Raw genomic sequence first — 18,388 nt, 5'->3', positions numbered from 1 at the left:
AAGGCCCCTGGACAAGGTAACTGATTTCTGCACGGTCCCTGTTCCCAATTGCCGAGCACACCACTGTTTAGGCTTTGATTTAACATGCATGCAAGGAGAACGGATTGTTTGTTGTTAATATCTGTTATGTTAATGTATTGGCAGTAGGATGGAACTGTAAATTTAAACGTGTGTTGATGTGGCCTAGAGGAAAATATGACTGGACATTTGATATTTTAAATGTCAATAAACAAATTTAAAAACAAATTAAGGGCTCCGGCATTTACTGTATTATCCCACATTTAGGAAGGTTCCCGAAATGGTACTGTTTTCGAGGCCATTCACAAGCTGTCATCAAAACAAAGCTGATCAGTCGGCTGTTAATGGCAGGATTACTTACTGGTAATCTTCATTACTGCAAGTTCAGGTCATCCTTGTCACAGTGCTTAACATCATAGTTTAACGACTGAGACTAGGAAGGGAGATAAGGAGGTAATGGCCCAATTACTTACCGGCAATCTTCATTCCTCCAGGCCCAGGTCTTCCTCATCACTATTATGTCAGGAACTATGAAGAGGATGACAGACGAGTAGGTAATTTATCCTCAAAGCCTTCAGCTAGGGTATTCCAGAAGCAAATTAACTGGTCGCTGTGAAAGAATCCTGTCTTCTTGTGTTTATCTGTCCTTCTCACTTTCCTTCATCTTTACCACTTCTCCAAACCCCGCCACATGCTTGATGCTCTCAAATAACACCGTTATGCATGTAGCATGTTATAGAAAATAAAATAATGAACACATATTGATAACCGACATCAACCGCCTGCTGCAGCAGCTTTCGCTCTGCTTAGACTGTGGCTCTGTCTTTTTTAGCACACTTTGGTTACTCCTGTGCATGACCCCAAGGCCTCTCATTACAGAAACCTTGCTCGTGTGCAAGTGCAATTTTGAACCACACAACTACCAGAGCAAAAATTGCCCTAGTGCAAAAAAACATTCTTAACATGACTTTTGCTCATACGGATCGGTATTAGCACAATGGCGTGCCACTTGCACTGGTGCAAAGTTTCTGTAACGAAGACCCAGATTCTTGTTTAATTCTGTCACTTAGTTTGAGGGCAACATTACTGGTGGCAGGCAGTCCATGCATTTACCATTTCATCTGTGAAGAATGTGTTTGTGTTATTCTTGAGTCCCCACTCCAGTCAGTGCTGGAATATTCTCATGATTTCTTCTTCTCTTATACCACTGCTATAAATGTGTCTTTATCATTCCCCAGCCTTGCTCCACACCGCTTCTTTTTCTAGACAACAGAGTTGTGAATCCTTGCATCACTTTTCACTGAGCAGGTGGCAGTTTGTTGGCTCCATCTATCGCTTCTTTGACCCCAGTTCAGATCATCTTACTGGTTTCTCTGAATGAGATTGTACTTGGTAAATGCATGCATTTTTGGGGAACAAAAGGTGTGCAGCTTCTATTTATGCAGTCCATTGTTTGGGCTTGTTTCCCGCCCTATGGTCATATTTCAAGAGGTGAAACCTGAGATGTGCCTGCTGGCGGAAGGAATCTTTAACAATAACGACAAAAGAAATGCCAAGGGAGACGTGGTGTGTGTTGTCAGTGGGTTGGACTTGGTGACTAAATTGATACGTAGATTTCCCCAAAGACAGCACTGCATTTGGTATTCGTCGATTGAAGGATTTAAAGTGTCTCTGCATTGTTATGGGGTTACCACATGACCCGAACTAACAGAGCTGGATATACTGAAATACCCATGCTTTCCAAGATGTTGGAGCATGAAATTGAACATTTTGCAGCACAAAATTGTATTTATTGTAGCGTGTTTGTGGCACATTTGTCATTCAGCTGAGGGTGCAAGAGATCCATGGTGTAAGAGGACCTGGGTGCTATAAAGATCCTGTGTGTGTGAGGCTGCAACAGAGCCAGGTTGTCAGTATTTGTATCTTTTGTTTATGTTCTCTGGTAGCAATTTAATAGAAAGAGTCCCAGATCTCTCTGGCTTAACAGAACAGTGTGTGTGTGTTTTACTCTACTTTTTTATTTGAATGTGCTTACCTATTTCATATTATTAACTTTATTGATTGTAATCAGTTGTAATGGTGCAAACATTACCTTTCTGTTTTCTCCAATCCCACCAACCACCCACCACACAAGCACCAACCCCCTACTCAACAGCACCCCTCACACTCACCAATTCTCCATCACAGCTTACCCTCCCAACAATCTCACTTTTGCAAATCATGTGTATGGTTACTTGCTCTGTCACGCTGCCAAGTCAAAACACACACTCCTCAGACTGTGCCACACTCCCAACTCAAAACCTAAGCTCCAGCTAAACTTGAATTCTATGCTACTTCTGCATCTTGCATGCTTTCTCCCTGTCTATCATGCTCTTCCCCCATCCTCTCGCCCAATCTGCAGCTTATTCCCCTTTCCAGCCCACCTTCCCGCTCTTCTTTCTGGCCCACCAGTCGCCCTCTCGCCCACAGCTCCCCTTCTGGCTCACAGTTCCCCTCTCTGCGTTACTTCCTATCGATTCCACTCCCGCACATCTCTCCCCTTTGTTCCCCCTCATATTGTGACATTTTATAAATATATTTGATCAAATCAGGTTTTTCTTTTAAAACAGCAGTTTTTGTGGGTGTTTTTACAAAAACGCAGATTTCAGAGATTCTGCAAGAGCGGTCAATTTTGCAGTCATTTTAGTGATCGTGAAATCACTATAAACTGGGGCATGACTGGGTCAGTAAATCCGCATGTAATGTTTTGTAAAGATTTGTTCAATAGGAATTTTGTGGATGGAAATGGTTTCTGTACAGAAGTTGATCATAGTGGTTACTGTACCATTTTTAAATGCAAAGAAAGATCAGTAATGACCCTTATTTGCATTACTTTGGAAAGGAGGAAAGGTTGGACATCACAGATACCCACTTTTTTAACCCTTTGAGTGACCACATGTAGAGATTTATTTTCCAGCGCATCTCTTGAATGGATTAAAAGATGTGTTTGAACTCCAGGGTAGTTACCAGCGTTTCTGCCTTCATCTCTTTAAATAAATAAATAAATAATTTTAAATAAATAAAATAAGTAAATATTGGTGGAAGGTGTTTCACCTCATAATCAGGCGGTATTTACTCCATGCATTATTGCTATAGGGCCTCATTACACGGATGGCGCTAAGGGATTACCGGCACTGGTAAGGGCACTGGTGCCGGTAATCCCTTAGCGCCATACTACGAGGTCCCTCAGTGGGTCCCATCCTTAACGTGTGGCCAGACCACACGTTAAGGAAGGGACCCGCTGAGGGACTTCAGGGCAAATAACGGTACCGCTAATAGCGGTACCGTTATTTGCTCCTTCCCCATTCCCATTGAGCCCCTATAGGGGCTCAATGGGAATGGGGAAGGGCCTTGGTAAATGGGGAATTACTGCCCCGCCAACCTTGGAATGGGGCGGTAATTCCCCCATTCACCAAGACGGACTCGGTAAAATACCGGCGGCAACCATGGCGCTAATAGCGCCATGGTTACCGCCGTCCATGTAATGAGGCCCATAGACTACCCATAGACTACCCATAGACTACCTCAAGGGTCATAATGTGGCAGTGGCTGGTACAGTTACCGCCATACTCATAATGAGGGACTATGTCATCTGTAGTTCTCAAATGAGCAGATATGGAATTCCATCACTGTTGCAAGTATGACAGCACCACACACTCATCATGAGCTCGATGGTATATGGTTAAAGCGGCGGTAACGGATTTACAGCCACTTTTACCACACTGCTGAATAAGAAGTTGGCACTGATTCCTCAGGCGGAATTACCACTGGTGGAATTACTGCCAACATCTGGCGGAATTAGCTCCAGTGCTAATTCCTCAGGCAGAATTACCACCAAGAGTGAAAACAGTAATTCTGCTGATTCCAAACATAAAACTCGTTTACAGCAGTAATTCCGCCAGACGGAATTACCATTACCGCCAATGGTGTGTGCGTGCTCCCGCCAAGTTGTAATACAGCAGTAATTCCACCAGGCACCACGGCAGTAACAGTAATTCCAGCCAGAATTACTGCTGTATTACCACCCAGCTCATGATGAGCCCCAGTATCTTTTGTTGTTTGTCTTTAAGCAATTAAGTACATTTGAAACAACAAATGGGTGTGCTATCTGCTTGCATTGCTTTGCACTGTGGCACTTCTCTTCCATTCAAGCTCGGGAAAACTAAAACAATACTCATACTCCTTTTTATGTTTGTGTACTTTTTAGATCATTCCTATAAATCAGTACATTATTGAAAACCAAACATTAACACACATTTCTACCATCTTTTGCCTTGCAGACTAGTCTTAAATTCCTGCTTCACCACATAATAAACTGGTTGCCCTGGGGTCATTGAACAACCTGCCCCGCCTCTACCCTTTCCCAATCCTCCATCCCCATCACGGTCCATGCACTCACCTCAAACCTCACCTGACTTTCAGCATTTTCCATGTTACTTGTTTTGTTTTTTCGCGTAAAGTATCCAAAATAAGGTAACCCACACATGTTCGTTATTCCACACACACCAGGCTTTTGGGAGGCCCAATTGTGTGGGGAGCAGTCCAATTTGGCAGCTCTGCCAACACACCAAACACTTTACCCCACTTCCTCCTTTCCCCTCGACCCGCATTGCACCATGTAAAAACCCACACATTCACACATCACTCACTCACTCACACACACTTTTTTATTTAGTAAATTTACCACTCTTCTGCAGGAAGCAGGAAACAGGGAGGATGTTGATTGACAATTCCCTCCATGAGTCTTGGCCCCAGCAAGGATATGCTATTCCTCCAAACACGGGATTGCATGGCAAGTGTGATTTTACCACAGAATCCTATTGCAATTAAGTTTTCCACATCCGCAGTATGCAAAGAGTGTGGATGATAAGATTAGGCTACAACGTTGGTGCCTAACAACCTCGGAACGCACACGCTATACAAATTCACAAAAAATAAAATGTACAATTCAAATTGAAATGAAAATAAGACAAGTAGGGAATGCTTAGGTTGTGCTCTCTGTAGTATCTCAGTCAGCAGTTTGACACAAAAATCTTGAAGGCAAAATTAAAAGAAACCCAATGGCGGAGAAATAAACTCAGAGAAAAAGATTGACTCATTTAAACACGGAGCAAAACAAAACATATGCACAGCAAAAGGTAAGTGGAGGAAAGGCAATATCCTCAAAATGGCCACACACGGGGGAAGGGCTCAGTAATAAAGCAAATGTGTCTTCAAGAACCGAAAGTAAAGCTATACATGAATAAATAAATAAATAAAGCATATGGGTGTGTGTGTGTGGAGAAAGTCTCCATGGAACAAAATGAGAACAAGAAAAGCAATGTAGGTACTTACTAACAATACAAGGCAATAACTCAAGGCAAGCAAAACCAAAACCAGAAATATCCCACACTAGATTTATAGATATTGATGACAGATGCAAACCATTTGCTGCAGCACAATGCACTTGGTCGCCAGCTCCGTCTGACTGTGGGCATTTTTACAAGATAATCACAACATCTTTATGTCAAGAATTGTGCCAGAAGGTTCTCTCTGATAACCTGGAACATCCCATTCCAGGACTTTCCATGGAACACCCATATCTAGTTATCAAAGAAAATGCAGTACTACTAAGAGGGAAGACATATTACTCAATAATATAGTATCTGTCCTAAGGTGGAGGGAGCAGAGGGCACTTAAAATCAAACTACATCCTAATGAAGTCAACCAAGTGCTTGCTGTTTGTGAAACCACATTAGCAGATGTATTAAAGTTCCTTGGGGCATCTGTGACGAATTCAGGGTATTCGTCCCTTCTCCCCAGGGGGAAGCCGCCTCCTTTGAGGCTGTCCAACGTACATTATGCGCACATGTGAAACCTGGAAAGACTATTGCTACTTCTGTTTTGAATACTCCTTTTTTAAAACCACTAACCAGGGACACCTCTATCTCTTTGCCTTCAGATAATGCTGGATCTCCCCTGAACCTCATCGGCAAAGAGCATCAACAGAACCCTCTGACCTGTGATATTATTTTGGATTCACTGAATAATGACGTTTCTTCAAATTCTTTGGTTTCAGGCAATGCTAAATATAGCCTGAATGCCCTGGTCAATGAAGAAAGACACTGCTCCATTTATCCCTGTGATGTTTATAAGAAGAGAAAGGATTGGAAGGCGAAGAGAGACTCCTACAGAGGAAGAAAAATACATATGCAGAGGTGATCCTCTGCAGAATCGACATCTGGAGGGGCGGAGTCACACTGGGCCATAGAGCCTGTCACAGCAGGGTGGGTGAGCAAAGGGCTAGCCAAATGCCTGGGGGTTAGCGTTCTACCTGAACGAGGAGCCAAGGTCAGAGGAAGAGCAGAGACAGAAACACAGGAGTCTCACCTGGGGATGTGACCACGAGGAAACTGTGGTGAACCGGTACGCCTGTAATGGGTTTTCGAGACCAGAGCCCCTGAGGGAGCTCGGGTCCCTGAGCTCCTCACACCTCAGAACAATTCTACCGAGACAATCAGCAACAGGGAGAGCCGATGAGATTACAGGAGCCTGAGAAAACGGACAGAGACATTGAGTGAAGGCTATGAGAGCCGACAAGGTTACGGGAAACTGAGAAGCCTGACAGAGACCTTGAGTGAAGTCTATGAGCGCCGATGAGATTACAGGAGCCTGAGCGACCCAACAGAAAATATACTGCTGCAAGGTTACGGACTTTGCAATTAATGAATGGGAAATATATGAGGTTACGGGAGCCTGAGAAAGTGAAGTGTGCAAACACCCTATGAAAAGGGGATCAAGAAAGATATGAACATTGTTAATAACAGCTGGGAAATCTATCAAGGTTACGAGAGCCTGATAAACCAGGGAGTGAAAAAAACTATGAAAAGGGAACTGAGAATAATACAAATTTTGTGATTAATGATTGGAAAACCTATCAAGGTTACGGGAACCTGAGAAACCCAGATGTGCAAAAACCCTGTGCGAGAGGGATTCAATGTAAAACAAGAATTGTGAACACGATCTGAGGAAGCTATTAAGGTTACGGGAGCCTGAGAAACCCAAGAGTAAGAAAACTCTATGAAAGAGGGACTGTAAGAAATACTAACACTCTGTCTAACGGTTGAGAAAAGCGACCTAGGTTATGGAAGCCTGAGGAACCCAAGGATGTAAATAACCTATGAAAGGAGAGAAAGAAACGGACACAAATATTTGAATTGGTGCTAAGAAAGCCAAAGAAACTGCAAAACCACAGAAAGTTGGGGAATCCCAATACCTTGAAGCAAGAAAAGGCAAAACATTATTTTTGTTGTTTTCAAACCATCTTGGAGGAGTGGGATCATTTTGCATCAAGAAACAGCTGCGTTTGAAATTTTTACTTTGCTGTAGAGACCAAGAAAGCTAACCTGCTGGAAACAATAACCCTTGAAGACTATGCACGATCTATGTATTAACTGTGCCAGGCAGAAGCTGCGTTGAGGCTGCTGTACAAAGCCTCCCCTTCTTCCTTTTAGTGAGGCGTTTTCTAAAGTGATAGGGCCAGTTTGTTGGATAGGATGTAGACTTCATTTTGAACTTTAACATCAATACTTAGTTTTGTTTTGCTAGGTAGGGAACGTCAGCCATCGATTCTTTCTATTTTGAATAAAACCCTTGAACTATGAATCATACTCATCTGAGTCCTTATTCTGGCTCTCCACACATCCCCAAACAGGACAGAGAACATATTTTGGGATATGAACACAGAATCAAATTCAAGAACATTCTTGAAACATAACAAAAATACATTTTTTCAATGTTAATTAAGGATGAAGAAGGAAGGGAGTTCCGTTCCAAGATGACTGAGGATATTTTGAAGCTGGGTGAGTCTACCTTATGGGTACCACCATTGGTTGTAACAAGGAAGTCTAATAATAAAATATGAATATGGATTGACCTCAGAAAATTAAATGGCAGTACAAACACGGAAAAGATTACTCTTCTTCCCTGCACATTGCTGAAATGTACATTGCTGAAATGCTGATCACAAGGATGTAAATTTGTTCTAAGAGATTACACAATTTATAAGGGAAATGTAGAACAAATTTACCAACTATTCTTAGACGAGATATATAAATCACAGGTAATGAGTGTTTTGACCCCAAAGTAGGATTCATAATTAAGGGGGTGCCAGTGAAAGGTCAGTATTGTCAAAGAGACAGGTTGGGATGCTACCTTTCCAATGCACTTGCAGCATTTAAATCCTCTTAGTCTTTCCTCAAGTGTGGAGTCTCTCAGGCCTATGCACTCTCGCCCTTGCTTTTCAACCAGTATGTGGCCCCCTCATAAGAATGCTGACTTTATGTGCATTGGGTTTTTATATGTATTTCGAAGATACTCAGTTCCTAGTCAGGCTGGCTGGAGATTTGGATACTACACACAAATCTTTCAAGCCTGCCCAGGGTCTGTGGATGTGCGTTAATTTTTTTAGACTGAACCACAGCAGAACAGATTTTATTCTCAAAGGGCAAACAAATAGCCTTAGCCATTAGTCTACTAACAGCCACACAGGGTGATCTGCACCACTTCAGTGCCAGAGGTAAAAAAATGTTGGCATAAATCTAGAGCCAGCCATAGCACTGTCCGATCAGATCGCACAAGTTGATAAAATAGGTTTTTAAGCATCTACAATAGTTGAGTAAAATCCTGAGGTTTTCTTATTGACTAATGTCCAGATTCCGATTACTAATGTCCTAAGGCTTTTACCACCTGATACAATCCACGTCATTGGGTATTATTGCATAAATAATTCCATGTACAGGTCTAGGCATTATTGTTTAAATAACCTCACAATGGGCCTCATTATGAGTTTGGTGGTAAAGATGGTGGTAATTCCATCGAGTGGAATTACCATTACTGCTGTGGTGTCTGGTGGTATGTCTGTTGAATCATGAGTAGGTAGGTTGGCGCATCACCCATCAGCAGTAACGGTACCATTACTGCCATACATTTGGCGCTAAATCCGCCGACGGAATTACATCCAGTGGAATTACCGCTGGTGGAAATAGTGTCAACGTCGGAATGGGAAGCACCGTGGCGGCCATCTTTACAAACACAATCCATTCAAAAACTACTTGAAAGCAGTGCCATCTACCCCCCAGAGGAAAGGCCAATCATATCAGAAGGAAAAAGCAAGTGGAAGGTCCCTGAACTGCGCATGAAGAAACCAAAGTGTACAGACCAGGAGCTGACTATCCTAGCAGAGCAGGTGCTGGCCCATTCTGAGAAGTTGTATGGGCTACAACACAGCAAGACCACCCAGCCGCAGAATAATGCCATCTAGGTAGACTTAAGTGACAAGGTGGTGGCTGTAGGCCATGTCCCACAGGACTGCGAAGGACATGAGGGAGTGGTGGAACGACCACAAGGCATGAGTCTGCACCCTCAATTTATTAATTCCCAGGAGACAGCTGCCACGGGTGGAGGAACAGTTGACCCACTGCAGCTGACCCGTGGGAGGAGATGGTCAGTAGCATTCTCCAAATGGCGTGCCTGGAGGGTGTGGGTTTGGCAGAGGTCAGAGCCAGCAGCCAGGGAGAACTCAGTGAGTGCATGAGTGAATGATGGGCCCATTGCAGAACAACCCCGATAGCATGTTGACATACACAAACTTCTATGCATCCAGACGACAGTAACCCTGATAATGAATGACACCGCAGGCCATTAGATCATGAGTCATCGAAGGTGTGAACCCCCTTAAACACCCATCAAGTAGGATGATGACGGCATGAAGTAGCACACAACTACCATTGAACTGCAAGCAACAAGGACTGTCACACATTTGCATGACACATCACCACCATCCCTTGCCGACATACCCATCACCCATGTAAAGACAAATCAGCCGAAGTTCAAGCAATGAACTCCACCAAATATGTGTCTAAGACTAACAACCGCTGCACCAGACCAGTAGCTGTATTGCCCCCATGGAGTCCGAATCAATGTCGCTATCACACCACCGCAACTAGCAGGTCATCCCTCAGCTGACAGTACAACAGCATACGCAAGCAACATTCGTCCCGCCATACATGGGCAAACATGACCCTGTACATCAGTAATGGACATGACTCCACACTCCAAGCAAGGTACAACTCCCACACTGACCATATGCATGCACATCAATCAAGGCAGTAAACCTCCATACTGTCAGCCACATGAAGTATGCTTCCTTGGAGGCATAGCACCCTGTGACACCATGGTACACACAACAATACATGTCAGCACAACATACACATGTCCATTAAGATATTAATGCACACTTTCATGTCTTCCAACAGTCACACAAGACACACAGGAATCCTTGGAAGGAGCCAGTACCTTCGGCACACCTACACAATTAAGAGGTAAAAAGGCCAAAGGCCATAGGCCATGCGTAAGCCAGGAAGAGGAGTGTCCCAAAAACATCCCAGTCCAAGGGCAGAGTATCAGTCACCTCAATGAGCACTGGCGCACTGGCCACAATTGCACAACCTACTCCGGCCATGACAGAGGTTGCTGCTACACCCACAACAGAGGTACCTTCCACCACTGCTGGGGAATCGGGACAAACACACCCGGCCAAGTGCCAACGACAATCGGGCACAAGCCCAGCCCACTGCACCCACTGCCACCAGGCAGCCTGACCCTACCTCCAATGACTCCAGTCCTGCTGCATCCCCTGCAAGGCAGTTATCACCGGAATCCTGCCCCATGCCCAGCATCTCACCCATGCAGACTTCCCCCTTGTCATCTCTCTGTGGCCTCCAGTTCGACCACTCTAAGGACAAAGATGACCACAGGGAGCAAGCAAGCCAGGCATCCGCCAATAAGTGAATGGGCTCCCAACCATCTCCTGGGCCAGTGCAGGCCCCCACATTGCATTCCATATGGGAGCGCCTCGACAGGATAGAGCAACAGCAGGCAGAAATGCATTCAATTGCCCATGAGCAATTGTGCCATTCACAGGCGATGCGCAATGCGATACAGGGAGCCTCCAGGCGGGTGCCCACTTCCCTTGACTGTCTGTGCCAGCATGCAGTAGAGTTAACTGCCAGTAACACCTTCATCAGTTAGCGGGTGAGGGAGCTGGCTGAACAAATTTCTGCCTCACATGAGACCATGGCCAGGGGCATTAGTTTGGCAGTGAGAATGTGAGTTCTGTGTCAGCCACCCCTTTCTAGGGATCAGTGGCCAACACGCTGCCAAGGTGCTCACAGCGCCACAAGACTCATGCTCCCATGCCCATGCAAAAAAGGATTCAAGAGAAAGAGATAGTGGACTCACACATGTGACAGACTGTAGATCATGGGTATGTGGGGTGGGTGATGGTGTTGGGGATGAGGGTGTGGGGTGGATGATGGCGTTGGGGAAGAGGCTGTGGGGTGGGTGATGGTGCTGGGGAAGAGGGTGTGCGGTGGGTGAAGATGATGAGGGTGTGTGGAGGGTGATGGCATTATGGATGAGGGTGTGGGGTGGTTGATGGCATTGGGGATGAGGGTGTGGGGTGGGTGATGGCGTTGGGGATGAGTGTGTGGGGTCGGTGATGGTGTTGGGAAGGAGGGCAGGGGTAGGGGATGGCATTGGGGATGAGGGTGTGGAGTGGCTGATGGCATTGCGGATGATGGTGTTGGATGTGTGATAACATTGAGCATGAGGGGTTACAATTTAGATGAAATCACTGTTGAGTCAAGTCAATGTTTACAGTGTTCATTCAATGGTATTGATGAATGTGCATTCAGTGAAGTGTCACAGTAGCGTGAGAGGTGCATATGTGCGGATTCAAAAATAGTTGTCCATGAGGTCCTGGCAGACAATGCATCCTTCCCACACCTCCCCGCGTATGTCCTGAGGTGCCCCGTTTTCATCTGCACGTCTTCATCATCAGAGCAGTGCGGTTTGGGGGGGTGAATAGTCCTCATCTGGAGGCATTTGAATGTTTCGTCATATGCACATGCTGTGCAGCGTAGCACATATCATGGCGATTTGACAAACTTTCTCAAGCTGTACATGAGTGCACCACCCGTCCGGTGGATGCACCTGAATCTAACCTTCAGCAGTCTGAAGGTGCGCTCAATGCATGTCCTGGTCCGCCTCTGGGCCTCACTGTAGGCTATCTCTTGCGGTGTACCAGGGTTCCTCACAGGTGTCATTTATTTATTTCATTTATATAGCGCACGTACAACCCTGGGGCATTAAGGCGCTGTCGCAAGTACGTGTCAAAATAGCCATATTATGTCATACAACCAGGTAGAGTAATGTAACATGCAGGGGAGGGACAGGTGCATTGCCAAAGGAACTAAAGTTACTTTGATAGAAGACATTGGGCCTCATTACAAGTTTGTCAGTCCGGTAACAACGGTACCGGGAAGCTTGCCGCTGCTGTTGTTACCGGACCGGCAAACTACGAGTTCTGCTGGCGGGTGCCTTTACGGTAACCAAGTCGGACCTGGTGGCCGTACCGGCACCCGCGAGCAGACATTGCCGGTAGCACAGGCACCGTTATGAACGGTGCCTGTGCTACTGGCCTCCCCATTCCCATTGAGTCCTGTAGGACTCAATGGGAATGGGGAGTAAAAAATACCGGCACCTGGCAATGGGGAAATACAGGGTCCGCCAAGGCTGTAATAGCCCTGTATTTCCCCTTTGCCAGGCGACGGAAACATTTGCAAGTTTGGCAGCAGCCTGCCTGTATAACAGGCAAGGCTACCGCCAAACTTGTAATGAGGCCCATTGTCATACATGTTAGCATATAATACGATGTTAGATTTTTTTCTAGTGAATCAGCTGTGTGTTCCACTGCAGTAACCACAGTTACTTTTATAGACGACATTGGGCCTCATTATAATGTTGCTGGTTCCGGAAACAAGGGTGCTGGTAATCTCACCAGCACCCTTATTTCTGAACCGGCAAACTACAAGCCTGCCTGCGGAGCCGCTGTTCCTGACAGGTCTGACCCTGCTGGGCGCAGCAGCCACGGTAGGCAGACTTGTCATGGGTGCTTCCGTGTCCCCACTCCCATACAGTCCTATAGGGCTCTATGGGAATTATTATGGGTCCGGTGGCAACCCGCCGATAGCACCGGCAGGGTTACCGTCGGACCCGTAATGAGGCCCATTGTCATACATGTTAACACATAATACACAGTGGTGTCGCTAGGGGGGTCACGGGGGGCCGGGGCCCCCCCTGTGAAACCCTGTGCCACCCCTTGTGCCCCTCTACCTAAGATGAGCAGTGACCATGTTCTCCCCCTACATTTGTCTGTGCCCCCCTACTTTTGTCTTTGGCCCCCTCTGTGCCCCTCCTAAATTTGATTCCTGGCGAGGCCACTGATAATAGAGAGGTGTTCTTGGATTTTGTCTTACAAATCTGCGGTGTGGTCAGGTTAGGAGAAAAGCTGAGTTTTAAGAGCTTTACGGAAGATCCAGTAAGATTTCTCAGCCCTCAATGATGGGGGGAGGTCGTTCCAGAGTTTCACAGCAAAATATGGAAAACTTGAGCCTCCGACTTTGCATCTCTTTACTTTAGGAATGATTGGTCGATCTGTGTAGGGGGCCTAATGGCTCTTGTGGAGTGAACCTTGGCGATTTTTTGGGAGGGGTACGGGAGCGCAGTATTGGCAAGCAGTGGAGTAACTTTGCTGTAAATGTTGGGGGGGGGACATGACATCTGAAGAAAAGGTGCCCCAGCCAAATGAATGGGGACAAAATGGTGTGCCATGAAAGTTGTGGGGGACAAACACCCCTGTCCCCCCCTAAAATTACACCCCTGTTGGCAAGGCAGCTATGGGTAATGGAGAGTGTTTTGAAGGTGATATGCTCCTGGATGGGAAGCCAGTGCGCTTCTCTCCTGGCTTTGGAGATGTGCCCTCTTTTCGGGATATTGAGGGCGGCTCACAGGGCATTGTTTTGTATGACCTGAAGTCTGTGGATGTTTGCAGCGGAGGTGCCTGTGAATAGGACATTACAGTAGTCGATCTTGGGGCCAATGATTGCACGGGCAATGGTAAGGCACTTATTTTTTCAGAGGAAGTGTCTTGAGGCATTGAGGACATTGGTGGCACAAGCTGCTGAAGAGGCGATGGCATTTACTTGTCTGATCATAGTGAGAGAGGCGTCAAGGTAGAGTCGTAACTTTAGCTGAGACAGGGATTAAGGAATTGTCAATCCGGAAGGCAGTGTATTGGTTGTTAAGAGCTTTGAGGGCATTTGGTGGGCCGACAATTAAGATTTCTGTTTTATCACTGTTGAGGCACAGATGGTTTGCTGCCATGCAGGCCTGTATTGTAGCGTAAATCTTGTTGAGGGTGTCAGAGTCATCTGTGTAGTTGCCTGAGAGTGGGATCAGGATTTGGGTGTCGTCGGCATAGTTGATGTATGCTATGCCGAGGGTGTCAAGGAAATTGAAGAGTGGCCTGGTAAAGATATTTTATTGGGTTGGGGCAATGCAAGATCCTTGGGGTACACCACAAGTGATGTGAGAGGAAGAGGCTTTAGCAGTCTCCGAGAAGACCCTCATGACCCTTCCTTGCAGGGTAACTAAGGATAGACTGAGTCACCTATAAGAAATAGGATGCACAGTGTTAGAGATGGCTGTTTGTCGAGTTACATGTATGTTGTCCTATTGCGCTGGTGGCCTATGTGCGCTCATCTGTGCATGTGGATGACCCACCTTGCATCAATTGTGGTGGGGTGGCATTGGCCTACAGAGTGCGCTTGCCGTTATTCAAAGTGTATGCATCATCATTCATCATTTGTCTGTCCATGCGCCGACATCATCCAAGTTGTTGACACTTTGGTGATGGTGTTTGGCCATGTACCACCCTCTGATCATGCATTGGCAGGGAATGGCTTTCACAGTGGCCTTGCTTGGTGTCACTAATTGTGTGTCTGCTACCTTGCATGCCAGGATGTCCTGTGGAGTCACCTGAGGTCAGTATGTGGACTTTTCCGTTCTCCATGCGTAACTGTTCTATGTCAATGTCAGATTGACTACTACTACTTACCCATAAGCCAGGTACGCTGTCTTCTGTGTGTGTGTTCATTTACGCACATAGGGTTCAGTTCATCAGTATCATATGTGGCACCAGGGAATAGGGTGCAGCACCGGCTGATGGTGAGGTCAGCATCACATGTCATCTGTATATTGATGGAATGGAACTACTTCCTGTTTCAGCATGCCTGCTCCACTGCCTGGTGGGCCACTAATGCCACATGTGTTCAATGCAATGCCCCTATGGTGTTGGGGAACTGGGCAATGGCGTAGAAACATGCCTTGGCTGTGTGCACCTGTACCTGAGTGGTTGGCATGGAGAGGTGCTGATGGGCATGCCTTGTGAGCTCATCCAGGACTTGCTCCAGCACCTTTAAGAATGTTGGCTGGGAGCTACCATGCAGCATCCCAACAGTGTGCTGAAATCCGCCCGTTGCACAGAAGTGTAGTACAACACATGCTTTACCATGGGGTGGCAGTTCTGATAGCAATAGCGCTCTGGAGATCAGCCTCGATCAGGGTCAGCAGGTCTGTGAGGGTGTGCCGGTCCAAGCAATAGAGTCAAACTAATTGGTTGTCCATCAGTGTCCAAGGGGATGTGCAGACACGTGGCATGGAGGTGCCCAACAACACACGTCTCCTGTGCCTTTGTAGTGCCCGTCTCCTTCCCTGCGGAGGCCTTGCATGCTGCTGTAGCTTAACGAATAGTAGCAGGTTGTGGATCCCATAGTCAACATCTGGTTGCGACTACATGTTGCTTGGATGTGTGTATGGGGAAGATGTGGGCCTTATGTAGTCTTCATGCGTGGATTGGGTGCACCTGTGACTTGATTTCCATTACCTGTATGCATTTACCTCCACCATTTGGGTGGAGGTAGCCACACTGTGTTTTTGGCTGAATTACTACTGATTTTTGGCAGTAGTTCAGCTGTACTTCCCCTTGTAATTCCGCCGGTGGCAATTCCGCCAATGGTAGTTCCACTGGTGCAATTAGCGGCTATTTTCTGCAAAGCATAATTTCGTCAGAGTGGTAAAAGTGGCAGTAATTCTGTTACTGCCACTTTATCCACTTAGAGCCAAACTCGTCATGAGGCCCAATGTGTTTAGGAATATGTGGAATCCACTGGCGTAACAGGGGCCCCAGCAGCACCCGCAGTGCGGGGGGCCCCGCCACCACATGTCCTTGGAGTGGGCCCCACTTAGAGTAAAAAAAAAAGAAAGAAAATGCTTTCAATTGTTTGTTTTTTTGATTTTCTTTTTGAATTCACTGCATTTATAAAGAAATTATTTCTGTAACAGAAATAATTTCTTTATGAAGGCAGAGTGAATACAAAAAGAAACTTTCTTTTTGAAGTTCGGGGCTACCCTCACCCCATGACATGAAGAGCCTATGCTGGAGGCTTCCATGTCATGGGGTGGGGGAAGCCTATTGACTTAAAAAATAAATAGTTTATTTTTGAAGTCACTCTGCCTTAATAAATACATTATTTCCGTTATGGCTCAGAGTGACTTCAAAAAGAAACAATTTATTTTTGAAGTATTCTGGCTCCCCTCAACCCCATGTCGTGTGTGTGTGTGTGTGTGTGTGTGTGTGTGTGTGTGTGTGTGTGTGTGTGTGTGTGTGTGTGTGTGTGTGTGTGCGTGGGTGCGTGTATGCATGTGTGTGCGTGGGTGTGTGTATGGGAAAGAGTGCACACAAATGTATGGGTGGCTGCCTGGCTCTGCCTATATGGTGAAAGGGTGCACACTTAAATGTATAGGTGACTGTCTGTGTGAGTGTATGGTGAAAGGGTGCACACAAATGTATGGGTGGCTGGGTGTGCCTGTACGGTGAAAGGATGCACACTTAAATGTATGGGTGGCTGCCTGGGTGTGCCTATATGGTGAAAGGGTGCACACTTAAATGATTGGGTGGCTGCCTGGGTATGCCTCTACGGTGATAAAGTGCACACTTAAATGTATGGATGGCTGTGTGTGCGTGTGTGTATATGGTGAATGGTGTGTGTGCTTGTGCTCAGGGGCACAACAAAACCTACATTTCAGGGGGCTAACTTCTTTACACATTTTGATGACACTATTCTAGTGCAGATTCAATGTTACAAGCAGTTAACTCTCTTCTTTAAGTCTGAAAGCACCCACTTATGGACTGCTGTGAGAATGACTGGTCTCCTGTTCCCTCTCTACCCTTCCAATCACTCCCCTAGCATGCAAGTACTAAACCCACATCACAATTTCAATTGCTTAAAAATGTGGCATTTGAATACAGGTACTAACAGTGAAATGCTGTACAGGCCAGGACCTTGTTAACAGCGAAACCCAGGTGTCATTTAACATCTGTGTCCTTTTATGTCCAGCAACTGCTCTGTAGGGGAGCCACGTCAAGTCAGCATAGTCCATAATTTCAGGGGGCGGGGAGCGGAGTGCTGAAAACCAGTCAGCTCAATGGTGTTGTACCACTAATTGTGTTTAATGACTTCATTTCCTATTGGTAATCTGCATTACTCCTAGTCCTATTCTTCCTCATCCCAGTACTTGTGTATGAGGCAGTACGTGTTTATGAGGCATGATGCCTCATACACAAGTACTGGGATGAGGTAGAGGTACATGAAGGTAATGCCTGATTTAGCTACCTGTACTCTTTATTACTCCTATTCCCACTCTTCCTCATCCCAGTACTTACCTATTAGGTAAGGAGCCTCATACTTAAGCACTGGGACAAGGAAGGGGACGTGGAGGTAATTCTGGGCCAATGAGCTGATTTTGGAGGTTCGTGTAGGGGATGGGAGGGAGAGGGGATGTGTGGGGGGTGGGATTGTGCAATAAATCATAATGGTCGTCCATGTCCATGCTAAGCAGGCATGGTATGTGGCATTAGTGGCTAGAGAGGCATGTTGGTGCAGCCAGTTTAGTGATTCCTCAGTTTGGTAAGACTTTTTTTAACTGGGCATTTCTGATAAAAAAAAGTCCTGCTAAGTGTAATTACCTGGCTAGACTGGCATTTGGGTTCTGCCAGTCTAGCCGTTTCTTACTGCGGCACTGTATATTTTTCTGGGCATCTGTGATAAAATGATATGATTTTATACAAGTCATATATAACGTGCCTGTACACACGTGTTTTTAGACACGATAAGACAAAGGAAGGAAAATAGAGGGAGGACAAGACAAATGATCTTGCTAAGCCTTGTGTCATTCAGATTGTGCACGTGCGAAAATGAGAAGTGCAAGGGAAAAGGTAAGGGGGAAGTGCAAGGGAGAGGAGAGGGGAAAACAGGGCAGCAATGCTCTGAGTAAATGCAGCCAGGGCAGCGCGGCTCTGTGTAGTGCAAGGAGAACAAGGGACTGTAGA

The sequence above is a fragment of the Ambystoma mexicanum genome, chromosome 8 (assembly GCF_040938575.1).
Source record: "Ambystoma mexicanum isolate Mex_15411 chromosome 8, UKY_AmexF1_1, whole genome shotgun sequence".
NCBI lineage: Eukaryota > Metazoa > Chordata > Amphibia > Caudata > Ambystomatidae > Ambystoma > Ambystoma mexicanum.
The sequence above is the reverse complement of the archived record's forward strand: the minus strand, read 5'-3'. Positions refer to the sequence as shown.